Below are 12,891 nucleotides of genomic sequence, written 5' to 3'. Positions count from 1 at the left end.
GACAGATGGAGGGCGGGGAGGCAGAGTTATCCCCAGCAGGGGCTGTCTGTCCACGGAGCCTGGCACCTGTCTGCCTGGATGGGTGGTGAGGCTGATGTGCCCCCTTGCCCAGCGCTGAGTCATGGGCATCCCCCAGGGACACTGCCAGAGCTCTCTTGGCCCTGCCCCCTCCCAGCCTCCCTCTGAGAAATCCGTGACTCATGTAAGTAAGGTCCCGTCATCCCAGCCAAGCTAGGGAAGAGGGAGGAGCCCGGCTGGGGCAGGAGGGGGCGTCCCCCCGGCAAACACACGCTGCCGCCTCCGCAGCTCCCTGCCCGCCTTGCTCTGCCACAAGAGAGGAGCTGGAAGCCTCCCACGCTCACCAGCCCGCCCACTGGGGGCACCCGGACCCCGGTGGCTGGGTGAAGCCTCCGAGGTGAATCGTGAAAGGCATTCCAGCTGCCTGGCCCCACATAGGACCTTCCACTGGCACCAGGTACCAGATCAAGGGTGTGACAGCAGGAAGGAGGAAGGATGCGGTGTGTGTGGTGGAGGGTAGGCTGGAATTCGGAGGTCTCTCGGTGGCAGCCAGCCCCGATGGACTATGTGGTGCGGGGTCTCCAGGGTTGGCCAGGATGGACAGGGAAGTGGCTCAGAAGGGGATGGGGCCCCAGAGGCTGGAATCTCTCAGAGCCACTAGTCATTTGTTACTAGAGAAACTGAGGCTCGGGGGTGGTATAGTCACGAGGTCCAGCAAACTGGGGTCTGCTCTCTGGTCCACTCCTGCTCCCACTACACAGATGGGGGAACTGAGGCTCCCAAGTCATGTATCCAGTGTAGCAATAAAGGGCCAGGGTCCAGCCTGGGGGAGGAAGGGCTTTGTCCACAGATGCTCAGGGCTGGGTCCAGGGTGCCCAAGTGAGTCAAGGGCAGTCTGGCTCCTCACCACACAGGCCACTGTGGTCCCAGCCGTGGGGTCTGAGAGAGAGTGCAGGGGAGTAGGGGCAGATAGATGGGGGAGCAGAAGCTGCAGCCGGAGCCCCCTGCCCGCTAACCACCAGACCCCGGCGCTCCCATCTGTGTGGCACTGATAGGAATTTCTCCCCAGGCGCTACCGCAGTGCCCGCCCTGCTCCAGCGAGGGGGGTCTACTGGTTCCTCTTCTCTCCTCTTCCCCAACCAGCCTCCTTCCTGCGGGATCTAGCTGAGGTCTTCCGTGGCCCCACAGGAGGGACTGGTGCTCGTTTTACTGAGGAGGGTTGGGGGGGTGCCTATATTGAGACAGGCACCTCTCACCCCTCCATCCCAACTCCCATCCTGCTTGGTGGGGTGGGTCGGAAGAGCCTTTGTATCTCCAGAGGGCCAAAGAAGTTATTCATGCAAGCACTTATTGAGTGCCTTCTGTGTGCCTGATATCCTGGGGGTGGGGGCAATGAATGAGACAATTAAGGTGTCTTAGAACTCCTGGGTGGCCCAGACTGAGCCAAGCTCCTGCCCCCTCACTGTGGGTACCCTGAGGGCAGAGGTGCTTTCTTGGGGTTGGAGACTGAGTGGGAAGAAGCCTCTCCTGTCAGTGAGAGCCACCAGCTACTGAGTTGGTTCCCCAGAGCCCAGGCCAGGGTCCTGTGGGAACTCCCCTGCCAGTGTCTAGAGGTTGGGCTAATTTGGGGGACAGACCTACTCCCCCTTTGCTGCAAGGACCCCGGGGATCTGAGATATAGATCCACGTCAGTCATAGCACCTTGCCTTACCTCTCTCTCTCTGGGCCTCAGTTGTCCCAGCTGCGAAACGGGTGTATAGGGGTGACGCTAGCTGTCCTGTCTCCTGTGGCCCTGGGGCTTGGCTGCAAGAGTGTCAGCTTGTGAAGGACACCAGTCTGGGCACGGCCTGTCGGGGAGAGTCTGGGGGAGACGCTGTGCGAGGCAGCCCGCGCGCGCTGTCGATGCGGGCTTCAGGGTCCTGGGCCACTGGACGGGGGCTGGTCAGCCTGGCTGCGACACCCCGTCTAGTCAGGGACACCACTAAATGAGACAGTGAGGATCTGAAGCTGAGGAGTGACATAATGTTGCTCGTAGAGGGGAAGAGCTTTCTGAGCTGGGAGGACCCGGCTGAGCTTAGAGACCGGTGGGGAGGGGTGAGAGGGTTGATCACATATATGAAGATGGGGTGGGGGGCGTTTGGGGCAGAGGCCACTGCATGGAAAAGGTTTGGGAAGGACGAGAGCGGGGAGATGGGACAGGTGATGGCACTGGAGACCTGCCATGGGTCACTGTATGGGGTCTGGAGCGCCCAGCCGGCAGGTCTCACTCCGCTCTGCAGGCGGAGGGATGGCATTGTGGCCAGCAGCCAGGTCAGCCGGGTGCCGGGTGACCCCCGCAGGATGGAGAGGGTAAGGCTGTGACGGGGTGGCCTGGCTGCCCAAAGCCCAGGCTGTGGGGTTCATCGCTCACTCGTGCTTGGAAGGCAGCTTCATGGCTGTGGGGACAGGGGGAGATGGCCGCCCGGCTGAAGGGAGGGCCCCTGAAAGAGGCAGGGTCTGTGTGCTGGGGGGATCGCCTTCCTAGCAGGGCCCGGCGTGACAAAGACGGGAGGGGGAGGCAGGCTCAGCCATGAAGGGGGCCTCGTGGGCCGTGCTCCATGCTCCCGCTGAGCCAGGCCACAGGTCCCTCGGTCCTCGGCAGAGCTGCATGTGGGGGTGAGGGCGGGGCCCTCCCAGGGGTGCAGGCACAGGTGGGCTTCTACAGGGCAGGGGTGAAGAGTCAGGGGCAGGGCATGGAGGAGGCAGTGGGGATGTCGGGCCTGGCACCCCCAGACCCTGCCTTCGGATTCCCAGCAGATGGGGCATCACGTGAGCAAACACAGCAGTCAGGGAACCAGGAGCCGAGGGACCAGGCCGATGGCAAGTGGGGAGTGGGGCAGGGCTGGCACAAAGGGGCCTCTCAGACAGTGGGGAGGGGCTGGCTGGGCCTCGAGCCCCCCCGGGCTTACCCTCTGCCCGTCTGGTCCTCATGCCTCACCGGGAGTTCCTTGAGGCCCTCGGGGAGTCCCGCAGATTCTGGGGTCAGGCCTGGACTGCTGGGGAGAGGGGCCAAGGGCGTGGGAGGAGCTCGGGACACACAATTTCTGACCCGTGCCCGGGGTCAGCCTGCCCCTCAAGCCCCAAACTCTCCCTGGTTCCCCGGGGGCTTGGCCTGAGCTAGAACATCCCGGAGCTCCCCTGCCCTCAGACCCTGCTGGGCCCTGGGCTCAGCGCTTTGCACACCCCTTCGTTCCCGCGAGGCAGGTGCTCCTGATGTGTCCACTTGAGAGACGAGGACACTGAGGCACGGGAGGCTTACCCACGAGGAACTGCTTGTCTTTGGGGCTCCAGAGTCTGCGATCTTGCCCACCGTGCTCTCCCGGCCCCCTCAGTCGGGAGGGGGCCCCTGGGCCAGGCCAGGCTCCGTGCTGGGTGCCAGAGAGCGTGCGCCCTTGTCTCGAGCCCCAGCCCTGCCCCTGCCGAGCCCGCGCTCTGCTAGGGTGTCAGGACCCACGGAGACAGCAAGGCCCCGTCTGCCTGCGGAGAACCCTGGCTTTGTTCATCTCTGGTGGTGTGAACGTGGGCGTCTGCCTCAGTGTCCTCATCTGGAAAAAGTGGGTAACAGTAGTGTCGCCGTTGGGTGGCTGTTGTAAACATGAAGGAGTGATTGCAGGAAAGCAGGCAGAGCAGGGCTGGGCCGTGTAAGTTAGTCTTTATCCTAAGATCTCCACATCGGGCAGACGGAGGCGCTGAGGCCCAGAGACAACCCGGGGGGGGGGGGGGGCTTCATCCTTCCTCCCCCCTGGGGAGAGCTGGGGCCACTTGGGCTCTGGCAGGACCTCGCCCTCCCCCTCCGGCCTGAGTGGCGCTCTGGTGGGAAGGTCAGTGGGGTGGGCATCAGGTTCCTGAGCTGCTGCAGGCTCAGGCTCAGATAGTTTGTGGTACGCGTGGCAGTTCCAGGCAGGCACAGATAAAGGCTGAGCCCCAGAGAAGCTGGTAGAGCTTCTAGGCATCAGTGGACAGGGCTCTACATTACAGGGAGGTGGCCAGGGTGGGGGGGGGCTCGCTGTGGAAGCCAGCCCTGCTCGGGCTCCCTGCAGCTAATGGCTCTAGCCCGGCTCCCCACCCCCCGGGCTCAGGGCCACTTCAGTGAACTCCAGATAAGCAACGATTAGAGACTCGAGCCACCTCTCAGGCCTCTCTGCCCCGTCCTCAGGTCTCTGCCTTCCACCTCCCAGAAGCCCTGGCTTTGTCTTTCAAGGCCCACGAAGGAAAGCAGAGGGCCGCAGGGGCCCAAGGTTGTCACCCGCCTGGACCTCAGTGTCCCCACGATACACAGAGATGAGCGTCCCACCCCCGGGCAGGGTGGTTGCTGGTATCTGGAGCAACCCCTGCGTGGGAAGTGTGTACGTAGCTCATGGTGCAGCTTTGAGAGGTCTTCCCTAAACCCGGGCTGAAGATTTTGTCTTCAGGGTCACGTGGTGGCTGAGTTAGAACTAGGTTCAAATCCTGGGACAGTGACCTTGAACAAGCAGCTCAATCTCTCAAAGCCTCATTACTTAGGCTGTAAAATGGGGATGAGGACACCTAAGTCTCTAATATGTCTATGAGACCCTGTGGGGGATTAGGGGAGACAGCTGCCCGCCTAGGGCCCCATGAGCAGAAGAGCCCCACGCTGAGCTGTCCCAGACCTTTGCTCCTTCATCATCCAGTTTGGCTGTGCCCCCAGGAGAGGCAGCCCAAGGTGGTGGCTCTGGGGCTGTCTGGTTCTGTCCCGGCTCCATCAACTGTGTGAACTTGGACAGGTGTATGAGCCTCTCTGTGCCTTGTTTCGTTCATCTTTAAAGTGACGCTGGTAATGGTCCCTTGAGAAGGTTAAGTGAGAACACCATAAGTGATATTGTCATTGCCACTGATCTGGGCCACCACCAAGGCCTCAGGAAGCAGCATGAGTTTATCCAGGAGCATTCGCTTTGTGCTCCCATGCCATCACTGGGAAAGGCACCAGGCCCCCCAGAGCCCATGGGGGCCCTTGGACACTCCCATCCAATGGGGTCTTGATCTGCTGGGATGGAGTTCTTCAAGAATGGGGCTCCCTCCTTCTCCTCTCTGTGACCCAAGTCCTGACCCGCTTGGCCATTGTCCTGGGCCTGCAGGGGAGGCCTGAGTTCAAGTTGGGCTTGTTTCCTTGGGCAGCACTCTCTGGTTGCTTCTCTGCTGGGCTGAGTTTCCTTGGCTTCTTGGCCCCTTGCCTGTGCTGGGTGGCTGACCCCCTCTGGGTCCCCGGACAGGTATGGCTCTCAGGGTGCACTCTGTGGTTAGCACCCTGGATCTCTGACCCTGTGGCAGGGGGGACAACTGTCTAGATCCACCTGTCTTCATGGTGACAAATGTGAGGGGTGAGCCCCAGGGGCTAGCTGGAGCAACTGAGTCATGTTTGGCCTGGCGCCCTCTGCCCACTGCTCCTCAGGCTGTGTCACCATCTGGCCATGTGCCAAACCCTTGGAGAGACTCATAAACAACCCCCCCCCCACCTCTAGTACCTATAGTTTCACTGCCTACAAAGACCGTCATTCAGTCTCGGGTGCTGCTGGCCCTTGGAGATTTGAATCCGTATCTACATTTCACAGATGAGGAAGCAGATCTCAGGTTCCCTGGACAGTCAGTGGGGGCCTGAACCCAGGCCTGAACCCAAGCCATGGCACCACAGACGGCTGCTCCCATTTGAGGGAGTGAGCTTCCCATCCCTGCAAGTGTTTAAGTTTGGCAGGGAATTGTAGAGGGAACTTGAGCAGCAGGGGGGGTTCTTCACGGCTCCTTCCAGCCCCGAGCTTTTCTGGCCCTGAGTGGGAGAGGTGCCCAAGTCCCACATTGTCCCCAGGCATTAAGTCCCTGAGCAGCCAGCCCGCTGGTCATCTGAATGGCATCAGGCGATGTTTGAGGGGGCAGGTGGGAGCTCCACAGCCTTGTGTGTCACCGTGCCCCGACTTCCACCATTAGCGCCATCCAGTGGCATCTTTGGGAGGCTCCCACTGGCCTCCCAATCATCCAGTGGGCTGGGTGGAAGGCACACGGGGATCAGACTGGGGATCAGGGATTGGGGATGGGGCGGGAGTGGACTGGAGGGTGTGATGGAGGGGTCAGGAAGGGGGCACACCCACCCCCAAGTCATCAGGGAGTTGATGTTGCCCCTTGCTGCCCCTATCCAACGGACCCGTGCCTGGGTAGGGGTGTTCCTGGCCCTGTGGCGCTTCCCCCTCCCACACACCTGCATGTGATGGAGCCTGGCAAGAGCCGTGCGCGGTGGGCAGGGCCGGAAGGAATCCTCACACGGTTTCCTCAAATCTGTATTTATCCTACATCTGTGGCCGCACCTGCCACGCCCTCGGGCTCTGCCACCTCTGCACACAGCCCAGACCAGACGGGCGGGGTCTGCTCGCCAGCCCCCCGGGCTGGGAGCCAAGGATACCGAGGTCCTGGTGCCTGGCCTGGCGTAGGGGGAGCCAGGCGGGGGAGCGGTGCCCGTCTCTAGCTGTCATTGGGAGGATGGCCGGTGCTTCCCCACAGAGATGCTGCAGCAGGTGCAGCATGCCTCAGCTCCTGCCCTCGGGTTCGCTCGCCCGCAGAGCTGGGAGCCTCAGTAACTGCCGTCCAGGGTGGGTAGAAGTGTTCACAGACCCCGTGGGTGTAGGGATGAGGGGGCCCAGGCCCTGTTCCTGGGCTGCGAGGCCTCGGATGCAGTGCAGCCTCATGGACCTGCCTATCCACCTCCCTAGAGTGGCGGACGCTTCCTCCCCGTGTCCTGGAGAGTCCAGGGCAGGGGGTGTCATGCAGAGCAGGGGGTACAGCGCAGGCAAAGGAGTGTACAGAACTGGATTGGGGTCCAGTTACCAGCTGTGTAGCCCTGAGCAAGGAGCTTCTCTCCCCGTTGAGCCTGTTTTCTCAGCTGTAAAATGGGCGTAATAGTGCCACCCTCATGGAGTGGGCGGCCACACGCATTACGGGAGGTTAGGTGTGCTCCATATGGTCTGTGTTCCCACATGGTTCCTTTCCCTGCTCCAGCTGCCTTGTGAGTCTCTGCATTCTGGCCCTTGGGATATGCCTACCCCCAGGTTCCTAGACCCCAGGATCCTCCCTGGCCACAGACATGTATGGTTTCCCCTCCCCACTGCACCTTGGGGGGGGCCCACAGGAGTCCAGATAGAAGTTTAGCATTTGCAGTAGTGGGAATGGGTCCCACCTTCATGGCAAATTCCTCCCTGGGTCCCCTCTTAGCCCTGGGCCATAGGAGAAGGTTGTCGAGAGGCCTGGGGGTAGTAACTTGGCCTTCGTGTCAAGAGAAAAGCCCAGGTTCCGTGATCACGAGTTCAGATGGGATCTCAGACATCATCTAATCTAGCAACTTTGAAAGTCTGTCTGCCGTCCCAGTGATTTAGGAAAGGCTTGGGCTCCCAGGTTCTGCATTGCAGGACTTTTCAGAGCCTTTACCAGGCAGCTGTGTATTGGAGGAAATGCTAGGCTGGCATTTAGGGTCCTATCCCTACTCTCAAGCTGTGCACAGTCTTGGGAGTCCCTCTCTTGCCAAGCACTTGGCAGAGATGTTTATGCCCCTGAGCCACTACTCAGAGGTTGGGGAGTCAGGATGGCTCGGTGCTGGAACCCCCTGCCCCAAGTAGCGCTTTTGGATCAAAAGTACAGCATCAGGAATTGGCTCTTATGGGGAAGAAGCTTGGAGCCGGTCTGACCTGGGTTAGAATCCCAGCTCTGTCTCATTCATTCATGTATTTAACTAGCAGTCATGCAGCATCTACTATGGACCAGACACAGAGCTAGTACAGGAAATATAAGTGGTGAGCCGGACATTAAATGCTGAGAAATGGAAAATAAGTAAGCATATTGGAGGGTCATCTCAGACAGCGTTAAGTGCTGTAAAGTGAAGAGGATAAGGTGGCATGGAAGAGAGTGATGATGGGGAGGATAATGTTGGCTGGGTAATCATAGATGGATTCTTGGGGGAGGAGATATTCAGATTAAGGACTGAGAAGAAACCAATCAGGGAACATTCTTTCCTGGATGTGCTATGCTGAAGGGAAAGCACATGCAAAGGCCCTGAGGTGTGTCTGATAGAAAGAAGGCTAATGTGCTGGAGTTGGTAAAAGCAGGGTGAGTCGGGGGAGGACAGGGGCGGGCTGGGGGTGGGGGTGTGTGGGGTCACTAGCTTGTTATTTGGGCAGTTACGCTGCTCCCTGAGCCTCAGCTATGTGATTTGTAAAATGAGCCTCATCATTTTTGTTCCACACTCCGTTCTGGCCGGCAGTGCCGTGAGCATGGTCAATGTCTTTGGCAGAGACTTGGCTCTGGACAACAATGACCTGTGAGCTACTGTAAGTATTTTTGTCATTACAAGTGCTCGGCGACGTTGGGTGGGACCTGCGATGTTGTGCCTCTGTTTCTTGGTGTGTCCCTGCAGTTAGTGAGCACCAAGTGTGTATAAGAGGCCAGGGGTGCCCCACGGTACCCTCCCCTGGTTCCCCTGAACTGCAGCCCCCTGCCAGCTCTTTTTAAGCATAGAAGTTTCTGATCCAACAGTGACTGCCTTCTCTGGCCCAGCAGGCCCTGGAATCCTTTCTGGGGGAAGGTTCCACCGAGAACAGCAACTCCTTTCTTTGCTTTCTTTTCCTTTTCCTCCGGGGGCCAAAAATAGTGCCTGAATGGGACACAGCTCTGGGCCAGCAGCAAGACAATAGCTGCCTCCTGACTGAAGCCGCCTGCTGGCTCCGGTCCATGGGGGTGGGGGGGCGGGGGGGGGGAGGTGTGAGACTGCATGGGCACAGCGTCCCCCTGGCCCCAAGCCCCTGCTGCCTTTCCCATGGCCTCTGCCAGAAACCATCGCAAAGCCCCTCGGTCCCCTTTGAGTGTGATTGCCAAGGGGGTTCCCCACTTGTTCTGGGAAAGCGTTTATAGCTGCTTGGCTGAGACCCTAGCCCCTTAGCCCCCTGAGCAGCGCCACCCTGTCTCCTGATCTGCTGCTGGTCTGGAGCCATAGGCCCTGGCGGAGGCGTCTGCCCCTGGTTCTCTTCCCTGCCCTGTCTGGCACGTGGAGGCCACCCCATGTCTTCGATGTCCCCTCCCCTTTGACTCAATGGCTATGAAGGACTTCTTAGAGGTCAGAGGGCTGTGCCCTCTTGGGAGGAGGTGAGCTCCCTGTCCCTGGAGGTGATCAAATAAAGTTTGGATGTGCACTGGATGGGGGGCAGGATTTGTCAAGCGTCAGATGGACGTTTGGTCTCGATGTCTTCGTGTCTCAGGAGAGATCTTGAAGTTCCAGCTAGGTGGCCTTGAGCAAGTCACATCACTTCCCCGAGCCTCTGTTTCCTTATCTGTAAGATAGCTTCAATAGGGCTAACCTTGGAGAGTGGTAGAAATAGATTTCCAAAATGCCTAGTGTAGTACCTAGCACACAGAGGGGGTTTCAGAAGCTTTGCCTGTGTTCTCTTCCCTTTCTGCATGGATACTTCCTCTGCAGCACGGAAAGGAGGATCTGACCCACTCTTGGCCCTCAGGGAACTGTCTGGAAGGAAGCCAGGGGGAACCCCCCAGCCCCAGGGATAACTCAGCATGAAGATTCCTGGTGGGCTGTGGCAATCTAGGAAGGCTTCTTGGAGCACGTGTCCCCCTAAAATGCTTCTAGGGAAGTATGATGCACGTTCTGTATTTGTGAGGGCCAGTAATGAGGGCTGGAGGGGTGTCGAGCCTGGGACAAGGTCAAAGCCACAGGCTGGCAGCCTCCAGGGGCAAAAGCAGCTGCTGATAGGCATCTTTGGTCACAAGGGTAGCCCCTGCCGGGTCCTAAAAGGATTGGGTTTAAAGTCAGTGTTGACAAACTTAGGCAGGTGTCCCCCGCTGCTCTCCGTAATAACCCACCGTCCTCCACCCTGCCCTTCCTCCCGCCGGCTCCTTGCTGGGCCCGGCCAGCGTCTGAGTCAGGAGACTTAGGTACCGGCCAAGTTAGGGTGCTTGTGCTGTGCTGGGTCGGAGCCCGCCAGCGACGCAGCTCCCTCTCTGCAGCTGCCACCGGTTGCCAGGGCAACGGTTGCCAGGGGCTGCTCTCACCTGCGCCCCTTCTCCCAGGCTGGCGGCGGGGCTCGCAGCCCGTCTTCCCGGCTGCCCGCTTTGTTTGAAGCTCCAGCGAGGGGGCAGGGGCTGGGCTGGCTCCGCTTCAAAGTCCTCCTCCCCAGAAACCCATCCACCGCCCCAGCAGCCTGCAGCCGGCAAGCGGGCCAGCCCCTCGCTCAGCTCACTCGTTCACGCGCTTTGTGTACTTAGAGTCCACTCGATGCCACAAAGGAGGAACCCGGGTATGACTTCCCTAATCCTCCCTTCTTCCCGCCGTCCCTCTCATTCCTGGCCCTGCTTCCTTCCCTTTTCCTTCTTCTCCCCCCACTCCTTTGCCTCCCCTTCCCCTGCTCCTTCCCACCTCCCTCCCCTTCCCCCTCTCTTTCTTCTCTCGGTCCATCCCTCTCCCCCATCTCCCCTTTCTCTCCAGCACTGCTAGGAGAGCTGATGGATGGGGTTTGGGGGGGAGCTGGGTGGCACCAGGGACCCGGGGAGAGGCACAGATGCCACGCTAAGGGGGGATTCAAACAGCGGCCCCAGAAGGAAGTGGTTGGGGGTAAGGGCTCCTCAGTCAGTCACACTCGAGCTCTGGGCTGCACCGTCGATGAATAAAGATAAGCCTCTGAGGGGTGTTGGGAGGCTGCAATCCTGGCTTTCAGGAGCCATGGCATGGGGGTCACCTGGGCCCTCAGGGGAAGGATGTTCGGAACCCCAAGGAGACACATCTGGAAGCATCTTTCCTGTGTGTTTGAAAGAGAAGGCTTTCTAACAGTCAGGTAAGGTCAAGGGGAAACGGGCTGCAAAACCGAGAGCATCGGTTCTGGAGCCAGGCCCTGGGGTAGCATCTCATGTGCACCCCTGGCTGGCTGGGCAGTCCCCGTCGGGTAGCTCTACCTTCCGGGGACTCAGTTTCCTCATTTGTTAAATGAGCATAATGGCACTTGTCTCTTAAGGTTTTGGGGAGGATGAATGTGTTCCTTTGTGTAAAGAGCTTAGAATTGAGTCTTGCATTTTCCCAGAGCTTAATCGATGTTAGCTGTGTTGCTGGAGGGGGTGAGCGCACTGCCCTCGGTGGGAGGGGGCTGGTGCAAATAGCGTTGGAGGACACGGTGCTGTGTGCTCAGTGAGCTGATGGAATCCTGGTCTGTGCCTCCACTGCCCTTCCCTGGAGGGGCCTGGTGCCTCAGCCTTGCCCAGGCCCCCAGCTTTCTTGGGGGGAGGACACCTGGCCGTGTGTCCCGTGCACCTCTCGGCCAGGGATCTGGGATCTGGGATCTGGGGAGGAGGAAAGAAAGGGAGGGTTTGTGGCTGGCTTTGGGAATACGAGGGTCTTATACTCCAAAGACAGGCACTTGGCCAGGTCCAGAGTAGCTGATCTGCAGCCCCCAGAGCAGGGTGCTAACTGGGCTGACCTTGTAGGCCTGGCCTTGGGCAGTGTGGGAACACAGATGGGGAAGGGACACTTAATCCAGCCAGCTGAGGTCTGCCTGTGGTTTGAGAGGGAAGACAGTCCGGCCAGGAGGAGGAGATGGCCCAGCACCTTCTTTGTTCCTCGCTGCCACCTGGGGTGTAAGCCCTGCCCTTCCCTGGAAGCATCCAGAGGCCCTGGCCCAGAGAGAAGTCGGATGGGGACAGGGATCATAGTCATCCACTTACCACAGAAGGAAACTGAGGCTCAGAGAGGGGACAGGCTGGCCAAAAGTTCCCAGGGCCACTTGGCTGCAGAATTAGTTCTGGACTGAGCACATCTAACTCCTGCCATCCCTGCTCTGGGCATCCGCATTCTCTGGGCAGGTGCTGACTGGTGTGTGTCCTAGGGTCCCGGAGCCCAGCCTCAGCAGCTCCTTGGGAAGATGGCTGCGGGGAGACTGGGGCGGGGGGGGGGGCAGGCCCCACACTGTGCCAGGAGCATAGAGCTGGCACCAGGTTCCCTGAACTGCTCCCGAAAAACCCTGGCGCCTGAGCCCGACCCCAGCCTGGGCCAGATTGGGGACCCTTCCTGATCCCCCTTTTTTAAAAAATTAATTAATTAATTTCTTTTTTTTAAGATTTTATTTATTTATTCATGAGAGAGAGAGAGAGAGAGAGAGAAGCAGGCTCCCAAGGAGCAGGGAGCCCAATGCGGGACTCGATCCCAGGACCCTGGGATCATGACCTGAGCTGAAGGCAGACGCTTAACCATCTGAGCCACCCAGGCGCCCCCTGATCCCTTTTTAAGTTCCAAGTCCCTATAATCCATTCTTGAATTCTAAGAGGCTTTGATTCTCGGCTTCTAAAAGCTCTGGCATGCTCATATTGCCTCTTTCTTTCTCTTTCTCTGCCCATCCCTCCCTCCCTCCCTTCCTCCCTCCCTCCCTCCCTCCCTCCCTCCCTCTCAATTCCAGCCTTCTAAGTGTCCCAGCTGCTTGAGGAGAGGCTGAGGGCCCAGCTGGCTCTGGCTGACTTTAATGGAAGGGCCAGGCTAGGGACAGGGCTGGCAGTGCCCCTTTCCCCAAGAGCTGCTCCCGCGGGCCGAAGGGAGGTCGGATGGGGCCGCATATACCTCAGGCTCCCCCCGGGGACCTCTTGCCTGGAAGTGTCAAAGATGGTGATGAGTTGACCGGGGGAACATCACAGTCGAAATGGCTCCCGAAGCCCATCTCATGGTAGCTGATGGCCTCTGAGGGGCAGGGAGGGGCTGGAGGCTGGGAGGGAGGGTGCTGACAGGTTTCTTACTGTGCGGCCTTAAGATTTTTGAGAGCTTGTTTCTCATGTTGATAACAGGTGCCCATGCTAAAA

The 12,891-nt window shown here is 59.4% G+C and overlaps 1 protein-coding gene across 4 annotated transcripts in view; it reads left to right on the top strand.

Annotated features, from left to right (window-relative positions):
- Nucleotides 1–272: 272 nt before the first annotated feature.
- The window catches only part of ADGRG1 (adhesion G protein-coupled receptor G1), a 31,288-nt gene continuing 18,669 nt past the window's right edge, over nucleotides 273–12,891 (top strand). Inside the window, exons 1-2 of one of the 4 annotated variants that reach the window (XM_035025121.1) lie at nucleotides 273–475; nucleotides 8,315–8,381. The gene's annotated coding sequence lies outside the window, so the exon portion shown is untranslated. Of the gene's footprint in view, nucleotides 476–8,082; nucleotides 8,161–8,314; nucleotides 8,382–10,868; nucleotides 10,890–12,891 lie in introns of those variants that run through there. The other 3 variants (XM_035025120.1, XM_035025122.1, XM_035025123.1) reach the window with 3 other exon arrangements.

The sequence above is a fragment of the Mirounga leonina genome, unplaced genomic scaffold (assembly GCF_011800145.1).
Source record: "Mirounga leonina isolate KUSES-001 unplaced genomic scaffold, KU_Mleo_1.0 Mir_180, whole genome shotgun sequence".
Classification (NCBI taxonomy): domain Eukaryota; kingdom Metazoa; phylum Chordata; class Mammalia; order Carnivora; family Phocidae; genus Mirounga; species Mirounga leonina.
Note: the sequence above shows the minus strand (reverse complement) of the source record. Positions and strands in the feature narration are given on the sequence as shown.